Here is a 16,503-nt window from a genome sequence, read left to right on the forward strand (position 1 = left end):
ATAAAAAGGAGTGTATTCCCATTTGTGTAATAAAAAAAATAAGGGGAAAGCAGCTCTATCACCTATTTTACATGTAACACCCACATTGTTTTCCACCATGTTCTGGCAGTTTCCTCTAAATTAGCTAGCTCCAAATACAGTTAAGGAAGCATCCCATTACAGTTTGTACTTTACCTTCATGTTGAATTCCCAGTCCTTATTTTGTGGAAATTCATCCAGCACTATTGGCCATAGTGCTGAATTCTCTAAGTTATATAACATTAAAGCTTTTCCAAAACAGTATACTTATTAAAATATCTTAAATGTGTCATTATATCAAACAGATACTTCCAGATCATGTTGATTGTGATTATACTTGCTCTTGCTGGCTTCCTCATTCATCCTGTGCAGACAAGGAAGATTATTTCCATTGACTAGTGTAGCACCTGGTACATGTTATTAGAGAGAAAAATGTCTTCAGATAACCCATGATCAGCAGATGAGGACGAAGTCCAGTTATCCTGACTGATCAGGGAATCTAGAGACTCCTCCTTTGTGCTTGTAGGGATAGAAGGCTTTATGACTGTGGTGTCCTATGGTGTCCTATGGTGTCTTTATAAGTTAAAATACAGAAAATATGAGAAAATAATCATTCATCTTTTCACATGAGAGTTGCTGCCCAAGAATTTGTTGTAGGAGCTGTGACTCTAGGTGTTCTCTACTCTATGTACAAGGATTACATTAGACCTAAATTCTTCAATGGGCCCAAAAAATTAAGCTGCTGCTGCTGCTGCTGCATCACTTCAGTCCTGTCCAACTCTGTGCAGCCCCATAGACGGCAGCCCACCAGGCTACCCAATCCCTGGGATTCTCCAAGCAAGAGTACTGGAGTGGGGTGCCATTGCCTTCTCCAATGCATGAAAGTGAAAAGTGAAAGTGAAGTCACTCAGTCGTGTCCGACTCTTAGCAACCCCATGGACTGCAGCCTACCAGGCTCCTCCATCCATGGGATTTTCCAGGCAAGAGTACTGGAGCGGGGTGCCATTGTCTTCTCCAAAAATGAAGCTACACACAAGAAAAATAAGAAGCCTTCTGAAAAGTACTAACGAAAAATGAATTTTCAATATGTAGCAAATTATACTGCCAAAGTTTCAGCCATAATTCTCATAGCCTTCAATTGTTTAAGATGTTGACTTCCAAATCAACAATCATAAATAGTTAACTCAAAAAAAAAAAAAAAAAAAGATGCAGTACAGAAACTGTAGACTACTTTTTAAGAAAGCTACCACAGATGGTGGCTTGCTGTCTTGTGTTATACACTCATAGGAAAATTTGGATAGATTGTCTCCATTCTAATACAAAAATTATACTTAGAGTAATATGTAGGAGAGACTAGATTTGTTGTGTTAGTCATAATTGAGCACAAACGTTAAGTGCCAATGATAAGCAAGTCTTTGATTTGTATAAGCCATTATAGTATTTTCCTAAATTTCCAGGAGAAAATGAAGAGATGACAAAGGATTTATAAACAGCTATATTTTTCTCACTGTTGATACCTAATACATTGTACATTGTCACATACATCTCATTTAGAGTAAGTTTCAGTTGATATACAGAAAGATGCATTTCAAGTTACCAGTGTCAATATTTCTTACTTAGTATCATCTTAGAAAACTTGTGAATAAGTAGATAATACATAGTTTCTGGTAGTTTAAAAAAAATGGATTCTAAACCCATATTATTCCTGAAAAGAAATTAGAAAGTTATCACAAAATAAGACCTTTGTTATCAGTTAAAATGTTAGATTGTAAAAGGCAAAACAATTAAACAAACTTTATATCTAACAACATGACATTTATTCCACATGCATTTAACACACATTTACTAAGTGAACACTTCAGTCATGGTCCTGGGCTATGTGCTGTGAGACACAAAGAAACATGTAATATGAACCTTATCCTTAATGTAATTACAAGGTGTGTAAAGAGAGATAATTATGCATTAATAGGTACTGAACTGTTGATGAATCAGCCTAAGCCAATTTCACAGGCATGGTATTATATGAAAAATCAAAGACGAGGCTTAGGTGATCAGTGTCATGGATGTTCAATGAAGAAAGGGCAATGTGGGTTGAAGTAGTCAGGGAAGGCTTTCTGAACAAAGTGTGACTTGAGCTTGGCCATGAAGTAATTCCAGATGGTAAAGAATCATATGGATAACATTAAGGAATAGGGATTATTCTGTGTCTGTAAAAAAAAAAAATGACTAGTAAATTATTTTTTAATGTAATTAATGATTGCAAGATTGTTTTTTTCCTGAAAAAAAAAAAAAGAATTACTACTGAAGAGCAATGATAGACTAGCAGCCATGGGCCCCTGGGATAAGTTCAGTACTACTCTGAATTGTTCTATTGCCACAACTTCTGTGTTCCCAAATTACTTTGCTGGGCCAGTTTCATTATTTCCTACCCCCAAATCATAAGTCAATCAATTACTATGTGGCATGCTTTACAAATAAAAGCATTACAATTGAATATATATAATATAGCACAGAGGACTTTCATCTTATGTTTGTGAACTAACTAGCTAGACCTAATTTTTAGAAGGATCACACACAGATGTTTCACAGAAAGTGAAAGAATAAGAGAGAAAAAAAAAATCCTCCCACAAAGAATATATTTAATTATTCTTACTAGGGCATATGCATGAATGATGCAAGCTGTGTAAAAATATTAATTTTAAATGTGACATATTCTGTGTATGTATATAAAAAGAAAAGTACAAGCAGATTAGCAAGTTAAAACAGATATGTTGGAAGTTCAGATTAGCAAGTTAAAACAGATATGTTGGAAGTTATTTGTCACCTTAGTTGTTTTAAATTATACCTTCCTGGGTTGTGGACTGTTATTGAGGTCAATTTTGTACTGCCTGTAAGGTCAGAGGTGAACTTTCTCTTATTTTTTCACTTGAATAAAAGGACACATATCCCCTCAAAGTCCTCCAAGCTCAAATAATTAAGAGTACCTTCTTATCTCCTGGAGTTTATAAGAAGCATTAAATGGAGGAAAGAAAAAAAAATGTATTAAATCTTTGCTTCCCCAGATAGAAAAAGTAAATTCATTAGGTCTTCTTCCTCTGTGTCTACTGTTTACTTTCTATTTTAGCAGAAGAACCTGTGGTTTCTGAAATTTTCTAGGTGGATTCAATTTTAATACTGGCTAATTTAGAAGTTCCCCAGAATAGCCCAGGCTAGCAAAAAGGAATAACTTTGCCTTCTGAGGAAGACTAAGTCTGGATCAGCTCTGCAAAAGGGTCATTTACTCTAAAGATGCCTTTGTTGTTGCTGGAAAGTGAACAGAATTGCCTTGACTTTCATTTTGTAACTCCTTCTTTACATCTTAGATTAATAAGCCTCTAAATTTTGTTCACTCAGTAATTACACTATTAATAATGGAGTAAAATAAAACTTTCCCAATTTAAATGATCTTGGGGAAAAAAAAAAAAAAGTACTGAACATTTACTATATAGTAGGTGGCTCAGTTGATAAAGAAACCACTTGTAATGCAGGAGACCTGGGTTGGGAAGATCCCCTGAAGAAGGAAATGGAAACCTACTCCAGTATTCTTGCCTGGGAAATTTCATGGACAAAGAAGCCTAGTAGGCTACAGTCCATGGGTTGTAAGAGTCAGAAATGATTTAGTGACTAAACCACAACCACCATGCTTATTCAAGATAGTTTAATGTGCTATCTCATTGAATTCTTATATTATCAATAGGGGGCTTCCCTGCTGGCTCAGTGGTAAAGAATCCACATGCCAGTGCAAGAGACACAGATTCAGTCCCTGATCTGAGAAGATCCTGAATGCCATGGAGAAAGTAAGCAGGTGTGCCACAACTATTGAGCCTGTGCTCTAGAGCCCAGGAGCTGCAACTACTGACCCACATTTTGCAATTACTGAAGCCTGTAGGCCCATGCTATGCAACAAGAGAAACCACAATGAGAAGCCTGCGCACTGCTACTAGAGAGTAGTCTCTGCTCGCCACAACTAGAGAAAAACCTGTGCAGAAACAAAGACGCAGCACAGACAAAAATAAATAAATAAGATATCAATGGGACTCATACAAGTTACCTATTAATCTTTAATGATACCACACTTAAAAATTAATTAGACTAGCACAGTGTGATGCGGAGAAGGCAATGGCAACCCACTCCAGTACTCTAGCCTGGAAAATCCCATGGATGGATGAGCCTGGTAGGCTGCAGTCCATGGGGTCGCTAAGAGTCCGACACGAGTGAGCGACTTCCCTTTCACTTTTCACTTTCATGCATGGGAGGAGGAAATGGCAACCCACTCCGGTGTTCTTGCCTGGAGAATCCCAGGGACAGGGGAGCCTGGTGGGCTGCCGTCTATGGGGTCACACAGAGTCAGACACAACTGAAGTGACTTAGCAGCAGTAGCAGCACAGTGTGATGAGGTTGCAAACAATAATGAGCATTTTAGCAAAGTGAACTCACCAGAAGCATTATACATTTTTCACTTTTCCAGACTGTAGGTAAATATCACAGTGATCTTCATTTCAGAAAATTACACTTATTGAGATTTTCCCAAGGTATTTTGTAGAAGTCATCCCACTCAGTCTATTTGATATGACAGTTGTTTCAGTGAAGGTATAAGGATAGTGTTTTTAGACGAGTTTTGTTCTTTATTTTGCTTACCAACATGTTAAATTGGTTTATTGTTATAACCTCACTCAATTATAAAGAACTTTGTGTTCTAGTATTTGTGACTTCCTCCTGAGCAGATAATTTAACATATTTTATTTCTGTGGTCATATCAGAACTTCTTGGCTGTCACATAAGAGAGGTTGTATCCACTGAGTGTAGCAGTTAGCCATAGTGCAAAAAATTATGTTGAAATAGCACTTAACCTTCTAATCCAAAACCCTAAACTTCTTCAAGGGTCTTGTAGGCAGTTAACACAAAAACTGAATTAGATGAATTTTAGGTTGAAGTAAGAAGATTCTTGATTTTGTACTTATTCAAGACAGTCAAGGCAGAAAATTCAAAAAAAAATCTGTGTATGATCTGCTTTTTTCGTTACTTCTCTTGTGCTTGTCTAATTTAAGGAGCCGGAGCCAGAAAAAAAAAAAAAAAAAAGAAAAGAAAAGAAAAAAAAAGCATATAAAGAATAAGTCTTTAACAAGTGGTGCTGGGAAAACTGGCCAACTACTTGTAAAAGAATGAAACTAGAACACTTTCTAACACTGTACACAAAAATAAACTCAAAATGGATTAACAATCTAAATCTAAGATGAGAAACTATAAAACTCCTGGAAGAAAACATAGGCAAAACACTCTCTGACATAAATCATAGCAGGATCCTCTATGACCTACCTCCCAGAGTAATGGAAATAAAAGCAAAAATAAACAAATGAGATCTAATTAAACTTAAAAGCTTTTGCACAACAAAGAAAACTATAAGCAAGATGAAAAGACAGCCTTCAGAATGGGAGAAAATAATAGCAAATGAAGCAACTGAGAATTAATCTCAAAAAATATGCAAGCAACTCCTGCAGCTCAATACCAGAAAAATAAGTGACCAATCAAAAAATGGGCCAAAGAACTAAACAGACATTTCTCCAAAGAAGACATGCAGATGGCTAATAAACACATGAAAAGATGCTAATCATCACTCATTATCAGAGAAATGCAAATCAAAACCACAATGAGGTACCATCTCACGCTGGTCAGAATGGCTGCTCTCAAAAAGCCTACAAACAATAAATGCTAGAGAAGGTTTGGAGAAAAAGGAAGAAAAAGGAGAATAAGAGGTTTATGGAGAACAGTGTGGAGACTCCTTAAAAAACTGGAAATAGAACTGCCATATGACCCAGCAATCCCACTGCTGAGCATACATACCGAGGAAACCGGAATTGAAAGAGACACATATACCCCAATTTTCACTGAAGCACTATTTACAGTAGCAAGGACATGGAAGCAACCTAGATGTCCATTTGCAGATGAATAGATAAGAAAGTAGCGGTACATATATACAATGGAATATTACTCAGCTATTAAAAAGAATGCCCTTGAATCAGTTCTGTTGAGGTGGATGAAACTGGAGCCTATTATACAGAGTGAAGTAAGTTAGAAAAAAACACCAATACTGTATATTAACGCATATATACAGAATTTAAAAAGATGGTAACAATGACCCTATATGCGAGACAGCAAAAGAGACACAGATGTAAATAACAGAATTGTGGACTCTGTGAGAGAAGGTGACGGTGGGATGATTTGAGAGAATAGCATTGAAACATGTATATTATCTGTGAAACAGAACACCAGTCTGGGTTCGATACATGAGACAGGGTGCTCAGGGCTGGTGCACCGGGATGACTCTGAGGGATGGGATGGGAAGGGAGGTGGGAGGGAGTTCAGAATGGGGGACACATGTATAACCATGGCTGATTCATGTGCTACTGCTGCTAAGTCACTTCAGTCGTGTCTGACTCTGTGTGACCCCATAGGCGGCAGCCCACCAGGCTCCCCCGTCCCTGGGATTCTCCAGGCAAGAACACTGGAGTGGATTGCCATTTCCTTCTCCAATGCATGAAAGTGAAAAGTGAAAGTGAAGTCGCTCAGTCGTGTCCGACTCTTAGTGACCCCATGGACTGCAGCCTACCAGGCTCTTCCATTCACAGAATTCTCCAGCCAAGAGTACTGAGTGGAGTGCCATTGCCTTCTCCCTGATTCATGTGAATGTATAGCAAAAACCTATAATATTGTAAATATTGTAAAGTAATTAGCCTCCAATTAAAAAAAAAAAAAAAAGAATATCCAGGAGAGAGCTTCTGGGAAGATTTTCCTTGCAACTACAGCTATGAGAAGACAGTTTTACTCATTATGACCTTAATGTGCTCCCACAGCATACTCATAAGATCTGATATCATTAAATCTTAGTTTAGTGTATTTCTTGATCCATTGCACAAAACAAGTAATTTTTTTTTCTGACCAGTTGCATATATTTTGTGCATAGACTGCTATAAAAATAAGTAAATGAAGGGAAAATGAGGATACATCAGTGATATTTGGTCTTACTGCACACACTTTAGTGAAACATGAATGCTGATTTGCTTAAGACACACAATCCAATGAACCCGATTAGTCTCAGACTTCATTGAATTTGCATTTGGCATTTTAGATGTTGTTTTCCATTAAGGCACACAGAGATGGGAAATAGCTAAAGAGCAAAAGTGAAGCTTAATGGTATCAATTGTGTAATACTCTTCCCATTATATATACATGCTTTGTACCTGGTCATTCCATAGCCATTCTGGATGATGATGCTACAGAATCTTTAGCTAATTTTTTCATGAACTTTAATTCTGCCATTATGAGTCTTAAGATAAGTTTGTTATTTTTATATCATAAATGATTTAACAATATGTTTCCTTATTTAATGCTTTAAAAAAAGTTCTGAGACACTATTGTATATATTGATAATTTCATATACAAATTCAGCCTTCCCATGTTTGCTGTCTAATAGAACCCTAATTTTTCTTTAGGTATCACTTTTCTTCTTTATGTTTTACATTTAATGGAAATAAAAGCCTTTACCAATCCAGGGGATGAACACCTATGCAAAATTAATGACATTTGTTGCCTATCCAGTAACTGGTTTAGTTATAAGCATAGGCCAGAATTCTGACCAATGAGATCTGAGAGGAAGTCTGTTTGGAAACACCTAGGACAAACATTCCTTGAAGATATGCAAGGAATAGCCACTATTGTTCTTGTTCTTCTGAATACTTTCAGGCCTTTACCTGATTGCTGAACGCAGAGTTCCAGAGAATAGCAAGGAGAGATAAGAAAGTCTTTTTAAGTAAACAATACAAAGAAATAGAGAAAAACAACAGAATGGGAAAGATTAGAGATTTCTTCATGAAAATCAGAGATACCAAGAGAACATTTCATGCAAAGATAGGCACAATAAAGGACAGAAAGAGTATGGACCTAAAAGAAGCAGAAGATATTAAGAAGAGGCTGGAAGAATACATAGAAGAACTATACAAAAAAAAAAAAAAATCTTCATGACCCAGATAACCATGATAGTGTGATCACTAACCTAGAGCAAGACATCTTGGAATGTGAAGTCAAGTGGGCCTTAGGAAGCATCACTATGAACAAAGCTAGTGGAAGTGATGGAATTCTAGCTGAGCTATTTCAAATCCTAAAAGATGATGCTATGAAAGTGCTGCACTCAATACACCAGCAAATTTAGAAAACACAGCAGTGGCCACAGGACTGGAAAAGGTCAGTTTTCATTCCAATTCCAAAGATGAGCAATGCCAAAGGATGTTCAAACTACCACACAATTGCACTCATTTCACATGCTAGCAAAATAATGTTCAAAATCCTTCAAGTTAGGCTTCAAAAGTATGTGAATCTAGAACTTCCAGATGTACTAGCTGGATTTAGAAAAGGCAGAGGAATCAGAGATCAAATTGTCAACTTCCTTTGAATCATAGAAAAAGCTATAGAATTCCAGAAAAACATACTTCTGCTTCATTGACTATGCTAAAGCCTTTGACTGTAGATCACAACAAGCTGTGGAACATTCTTAACGTGATGGGAATACCAGACCACCCTACCTTCCTCCAGAGAAACCTGTATGCAGGTCAAGAAGCAACAGTTAGAATCAGACATGGAACAACAGACTTGTTCCAAATTGGGAAAGGATTACATCAAGGCTCTATATTGTCACCCTGATTATTTAACTTATTTGCAGAGTACGTCATGTGAAATGCCACTCTGTATAAAGCCCAAGCTGGAATCAAGATTGTGGGGAGAAATATCAATAACCTCAGATATGCAAATGAGACCACTCTTATGGCAGGAAGTGAAGAGGAATTAAAGAGCCTCTTGATGAATGTGAAGCTTCCCTGGTGGCTCAGACAGTAAAGCATCTGCTGCAATGCGGGAGACCCAGGTTCAATCACTGGGTCAGGAAGATCTCCTGGAGAAGGAAATGGCAACCCAGTCCAGTATTCTTGCCTGGAAAATCCCATGGATGGGGGAACCTGGTAGGCTACAGTCCATGGGGTCGCAAAGAGTCAGACATGACTGAGCAACTTCACTTGATGAAGGTGAAAGGGAGGAGTCAAAAAGCTAGCTTAAATCTCGACCTTCAAAAAACTAACATCATGGCATCCAGTCCCATCACTTCATGGCAAATAGATGGGGAAACAATGGAAACAGTGATGGGTTTTATTTTCTTGGGCTCTAAAATCACTGTGGACGGTGGCTGCAGCCATGAAATTAAAAGGCACTTGCTCCTTGAAAGAAAAGCAATGACACAACTAGACAGCGTATTCCTTAAAGTGTTGCAGCTATCTTGCTCCCATGAAGAAACCTAAACATTAACAATTGAAATGGTAGGCTAAAATTTTGACAAGAACCTTGGTCTTTAATGGTGTCACCAAGACACTGAATGAACACTCTAAAACCAGACTGCTGCTGCTGCTGCTAAGTCGCTTCAGTCGTGTCCGACTCTGTGTGACCCTATGGACAGCAGCCCACCAGGCTCCTCTGACCATGGGATTCTCTAGGCAAGAATACTGGAGTGGGTTGCCATTTCCTTCTCCATAAAACCAGACTATCCTTGGATATTTTCTTATGTTAAATAATACATCCCATATTGTTTAACCTGTTTGAATTAGTGTTTTATGTTACTTTCAAGTAAAATGAATCTAAATTGATATAAATACATATTAACTACATTTTTCAGATGAAGAATCTGAGGTTCAGAGATGCTAATTAAATTGTCCAGTATCTTGAGCTAAAAATTGGAAGGGTATAGATTCATATCTAGTTAGATGGTTTTAAGTTTTATGCTATTTTCACTGCAATATACAGATTCCTGTTGTATACTGCCACAATAATACATTGTTAAAATGATTCAGTTGTTCTTCGAATTTAATATTGAAAGCAATGTAGCATAGTTTGAGAAAACACTACCCACATTTATTGGCTAATGTGGTTTTTATTGTAGTTTCTGACCCTGAGTAGTTATGAGATATATATATATTCCTTTTTTTAACCAAAGTCTGGATCTTATGAACATCATATGTACTTCCAACTGGATATTGGCTATTTCCACCTTGATACCAGGGGATCATCTCTTCTTTAACATGTCCAGTATTGAAATCACCATGTTTACTCAAAACCTGTTCCACCTCCTATATTCCACATCTTCATTTATGATGCCAAAATTTATCCAGGGACCTAAACTGAATATCTGAAAATCATTCTCAACGTGTCTGTCACTTTTCATGTCTGATTCAAAATGGTATCTTGTATTTTTTTTTTAATTATTTTCCAATTTTTATCTTTTCCCAACTTATTAATCTATACTATACATAGACATTGAGATCTATGGTTTGGAGTATCTTGCATATTAAAAACACATGCAAAAAAATTGTTTAGGACTACATGGACCTGTCACTTAAGATCAGTGCTCAGCCCTGGCATATTATGACCAATAACTCCAAACATCTGCATTTACAGATAGTACTATTTGCTCCCCAGGGATACTTTTTTTTCCTATATGCTTTACCTTATGTCCTTGAACTAAATGATTATTGCATTTAAATCTCATGGAGGTTTGTATACTGGCATGAAACAGAAGTGTAGATCAATGGTACAGAATAGAAAGCACAGAGATAAACCCACACAACTATGGTCACCTAATCTAAGAAAAAGGAGGCAAGAATATACAATGAAGAAAAGACGGCCTCTTCAATAAGTGGTACTGGGAAAATGGTAAGTTCAGTTCAGTTCAGTCGCTCAGGCATGTGGGACTATTTGCGACCCCATGAACTGCAGCACGCCAGGCCTCCCTGTCCATCACCAACTCCTGGAGTTGACTCAAACTCACATCCATCGAGTTGGTGATGCCATCCAGCCATCTCATCCTCTGTCATCCCCTCTTCCTCCTGCCCCCAATCCCTCCCAGCATCAGAGTCTTTTCCATTTGCAGCAGCAGCAAATGAGGATTAGCAACAACAGTGTGTCAAGGGATAACAATATTGTTTTTTGTTTAGAAATTTTGAACTAACCGCCTCCTTCAGCTTTTAGATTTTCTCACTAGTAAAATAAGTGTATTACAGGGACTAATAGAAGGAAAAATGAGATCTTGAGCCTTGTAATCTATTATAGGTTTTATAATAGACTTAACCTGTTATACAGAGGTTATAAGACTTAACCTGTTATACAGAGTGAAGTAAGTCAGAAAGAGAAAAGCAAAGTCATATATTAATACATATATGTGGAATCTAGAAAATGGTACTGATGAACCTATTTTCAGGGCAAGACTAGAGACACAGAAATGAAGAAGGTGAGAGGGGGGTTCAGGATGGGGAACACATGTACACCCCTGGCTGATTCATGTCAATGTATGGCAAAACCCATACATTGGAGGTAATTAGCCTGCAATTAAAATAAATAAATTAAAAAAAAAGAGAGATTAGTGGACATAGTGAGGGAAAGAGAGAGTGAGAATAATTGAAAGAGTAGCACTGAAACATATACATTTCCATCTGTAAAATCCATAGCTAGTGAGAAGTTGCTGTAAAACACAAGGAGCTCAACCTGGTACTCTGTGACAGCCTAGAAGGGTGGGATGGGGGAAGTGGGAGGGAAGTTCAAGAGGGAGGGGATATATGTATACTTACAGCTGATTCATGCTGTTATATGGCAGAAATCAACACAATATTGTAAAGCAATTTTCTTTCAACCTAAAAATTAAAAAAAAGACTCTTTACTCATAGGTTATTGATGAATTTTGAAAAGAGGTTTTGACTGATTTATTTGAATCTTGATGGGAGGTGTGTTATAAATTGTGCAAAAATTATTTGGAGATTTTGCCCATGAAGATGGTAGCTGATTCAATAGGGACAAAAGATTATGGTTTACAGAATCTACTTTAGTACTACCAGAAAAAAAAAAAAAAGTCAAAGTTTCCTTTAATTTACCTGTTTGGCTGCTTTGATGACTGCTGTCAGACTCTAGAATTATTTATCCCTTTTGAGAGAAATTCCAATATGATGATTCTCTAACAAGTCTCAGACTAATAAATGAATGGGATTAGAGGAACTAAGGAGTCAATTATGTGTATCTCTCAAAGGACCTAAACAAAAGAGAATAGGTTCAGAGAGAAGAATCCGTTCAGGTTCCTTAGAAATTCTCACAATTTCAACTACTGTAGTATTAAGAGGCTGCTGCTGCTGCTGCTAAGTCACTTCAGTCGTGTCCGACTATGTGCAACCCCATAGGCAGCAGCCCACCAGGCTCCCCCATTCCTGGAATTCTCCAGGCAATAACACTGCAGTGGGTTGCCATTTCCTTCTCCAATGCATGAAAGTGAAAAGTGAAAGTGAAGTTGCTCAGTCGTGTCCAACTCTTCACGACCCCATGACTGCAGCCTCCCAGGCTCCTCCGTCCATGGGATTCTCCAGGCAAGAGTACTGGAGTGGGGTGCCATCGCCTTCTCCAAGTATTCAGAGGCAAGGGCTGTTTAATAGCTGAGAGCTTGTGCACTAAGAGTATAGCCCCAGTGTCAGTTTGAACTGGAAAAAGATTCATCCCCAATGTGGAGGGATGTTTCTTCAAACAAGTTAAAGCAAAATAGAAAGCCCAGAGATAAACCCATGCACCTATGGACACCTTATCTTTGACAAAGGAGGCAAGAATATACAGTGGAGAAAAGACTATCTCTTTAACAAGTGGTGCTGGGAAAACTAGTCAACCACTTGTAATAGAAAGAAACTAGAACACTTTCTAACACCATACACAAAAATAAATTCAAAATGGATTAAAGATCTAAACATAAGACCAGAAACTATAAAAATCTTAGAGGAGAACATAGGCAAAACACTCTCCGACATACATCACAGCAGGATCCTCTATGACCCACATTCCAGAATATTGGAAATAAAAGTAAAAATAGACAAATGAGATCTAATTAAAATTAAAAGCTTCTGCACAACAAAAGAAATTATAAGAAAGGTGAAAAGACAGCCTTCAGAATGGGAGAAAATAATAGCAAATGAAGCAACTGACAAACAACTAATCTCAAAAATATACAAGCAACTCCTGTAGCTCAATTCCAGAAAAATAAACGACCCAATCAAAAAATGGGCCAAAGAACTAAACAGACATTTCTCCAAAGAAGACATACAGATGGCTAACAAACACATGAAAAGATGCTCAACATCACTCATTATCAGAGACATGCAAATCAAAACCACAATGAGGTACCATTTCACGCCAGTCAGAATGGATGTGATCCAAAAGTCTACAAGCAATAAATGCTGGAGAGGATGTGGAGAAAAGGGAACCCTCTTACACTGTTGGTGGGAATGAAAACTAGTACAGCCACTATGGAGAACAGTGTGGAGATTCCTTAAAAAATTGGAAATAGAACTGCCATTCCACCCAGCAATCCCACTGCTGGGCATAAACACCGAGGAAACCAGAATTGAAAGAAACACGTGTACTCCAATGTTCATGGCAGCACTGTTTATAATAGCCAAGACATGGAAGCAACCTAGATGTCCATCAGCAGATGAATGGATAAGAAAGCTGTGGTACATATACATAATGGAGTATTACTCAGCCATTAAAAATAATACATTTGCCACAGTTCTAATGAGGTGGATGAAACTGGAGCCTATTATACAGAGTGAAGTAAGCCAGAAAGAAAAACACCAATACAGTATACTAACACATATATATGGGATTTATAAAGATGGTAACGACAACCCTGTATGCAAGACAGCCAAAGAGACACAGATGTATAGAACAGTCTTTTGGACTCTGTGGGAGAGGTAGGGGGGAAGATTTGGGAAAATGGCATTAAAACATGTATAATATCATATAAGAAATGAATTGCCAGTCCAGGTTCAATGCAGGATACAGGAAGCTTGGGGCTGGTGCACTGGGATGACCCAGAGGGATGGTATGGGGAGGGAGGTGGGAGGGGGGTTCAGGATGGGGAACACATGTACACCCGTGGTGGATGCATTTTGATGTATGGCAAAACCAATACAATATTGTAAAGTAAAAATAAATAAATAAGTAAAATAAAATTTTAAAAAAGGAAAGATTTATAAGAAACCATATTGCTATTTGGAGCCCTATTACTGAGAATTGGGAGGATGTTGGAAAGACTGGTTAGAAAGCTGAAGGCACCTGAAACACTTTAGTGTGTACTAGTATCATTTCCCAATATCCTGGCTCTTTGCAATAATAGCAGAAACTAAGGGGCTTTTGATTTCACTTGGAGCGTCTTCATTTGCAGAAGTTGAAAAGTAAGAATTTCAGTGGTCTTCCTTTTAGGTGACTCATTTGAATGGGAGAGAAGTTTTGCCAGATTAACTAAATCTGGAGTGAAGATAGTTTTCCATTCCGTTTTGGTTCTTTTTTACTAGAATGGAAAGGTCCTAGTTCTGCCCATTAATAAACAAAAGTTAAGGGCTACCCAGGTAACATCAATATCTGACAGAAGACCATAACTTTCTTTAAAAATAATCTGAAGTCAATTTTAATAGTCATGAAAAAAATCACTAGATTTTTGTGTGTAAGCCTGAATTTTGTTTCAAACAACAGGCTTTGGAAAAGCCCTAGGGATTGCTCTCTTAGTGACTGCTCAAGTCTAATCATATAACAAGTTAGCCACTTGGTCTCTTTGTAATTCAAGAGACCTTTAATGTTATTCCTAGTCAGCAGTTTTCATCCAATGCTGGGTCTGGCCTTCACTGACAAATGTGTGAACTAGCTAATATGTCAGAAAAACCAAGTTGATAAGTCTGAATCATTATATTAAATTCCTTAACAAATGTTTGGTTACTTTAGGAAAAATTTGACTATGGCTTTCAGTTCCATTTTAGTTTAGGGAATATAAGAAATTAAGTGTTTAGACTCTGAATCTTCAGAAGGCTTAATTTTAAAGAGGCAAGTTCTTATAGGTTCAGAGGAAATGGGGCCAAGGAGAGTTTCAGGGAAAAATGCAAGTTGAGCTAGAGAATTAGAATGTGGAAACTGTGGTTATAGCAGAGGTACAGGTGGTAAATAAGGGAAGGAAGAAAATGGCACTGTAGGTGGAGGCTAATCACAGGGAGCTGAGGGAAAGAGACAAAGTAGCCCCACAGTAAGACTCTGAGCCAAAGAAGCTAAGAATAGCATGTGGTCTTGGAAGCCATTTTGTCTTTCTTCAATTGTTTGTTTCAGTTAATCTTAAAACCTGTGCTGCAGAGAGACAATTTTAGTCTCCTGGCAACATTTGAAAGCCTCAAAAATCCCAATTGAAACAGGTATTCCATTGAATATTAGAAAATTTAGAGCTATATTTATTCAATTAATTTTTAAAGAAAAAATAAGTTTGGATACTGCAAAAGTTACCCAAAATGGTTGTTGATATTCTAAAGTGCCTTTGGTCAGATTGGCCCATTTAGTAAGAAATACACTTAAGGAGGGACCACTATTTTTAAACATAAAATCAGCTGGTGCCCCTTTAAGGGGACACCCTCAAGCTATTTAAATAACTAGGATGCCATGTCTCAGTAGTTTTTCTCTAAAGTAAGAGAATAATTTTCAAATAGCCTGAATAACTCAAACAGCTCCAAATAGCACAAACAGCCTAAGTAGCCTACAGTCCTAATAACCAGTTTGAATGGAACTGGTCCTGGATACGACAAGTTGAAGGCCTTTCAGAGCAGTTGCTATACAACAGTCTCTATTCTAAAGGAATGGGCTAAAACCTGAACAAGCACTGTTCCAGTGAACCAGCCCCTGTTCCTGAAAGAATGGGCTGAAGACTAGCCAGTTTCAGCTGGAAAAGTCTTATTAAAAATATCAGGTCAAAGTAAGAAACAAGTACCCACATACAGAATAAGGCCTTAAGTAGAAAAGACAAATTCTTTTTTAAAATATCCTGAATAAACTTGGAGAGCTTTAAAGTGCAAAGAGGACAAATGCCAGATTCAGGAGTAAAATTTACCTTTAATTTTCAGGATCAGTGACAAAAGCAGTGAGCAACAATGGGCTTAGTGGGTACCACACCTATTTACTCATCAGCCTTGGAGTCATCAACGCTTTTCTCTGTACCCCTGTTTGAGCCAACAAAATGTTGACCTGAAACAAATAGAATGCCAAGTATCTCTCTAGCAAAAATGGGCTTATCCAAGATCTACAATGAACTGAAATTTAGGTTCTGCAACCATGGCTAGCTATATGCAAATCCTCATGAAGCAGGGAGAAGAGAACTTTATTATAAATGGGAAAAGGAAGTTGGAGCTATAATAAAAGAAGAGTCCATGGTTTTTCACTGGCAGAATTTGATGAGCTCTTGTCAGGAAAGGAGAGTGAGCCTTTCTTCTTCCTACCAGGCTCTGTTATTATTGTAAGGCATGATTGCCCCCAGTTCGGGTCTTTGGACTCTACAACTGAAGTTTCTGTTTATTA

At 37.6% G+C, this 16,503-nt stretch overlaps 1 pseudogene; it reads left to right on the forward strand.

Moving 5' to 3' along the window:
• Nucleotides 1-450: 450 nt before the first annotated feature.
• LOC129640080 (HIG1 domain family member 1C-like) lies at nt 451-16,156 on the forward strand (annotated as a pseudogene).
• Nucleotides 16,157-16,503: the final 347 nt, after the last annotated feature.

The sequence above is a fragment of the Bubalus kerabau genome, chromosome X, assembly GCF_029407905.1.
Source record: "Bubalus kerabau isolate K-KA32 ecotype Philippines breed swamp buffalo chromosome X, PCC_UOA_SB_1v2, whole genome shotgun sequence".
Lineage (NCBI taxonomy): Eukaryota > Metazoa > Chordata > Mammalia > Artiodactyla > Bovidae > Bubalus > Bubalus kerabau.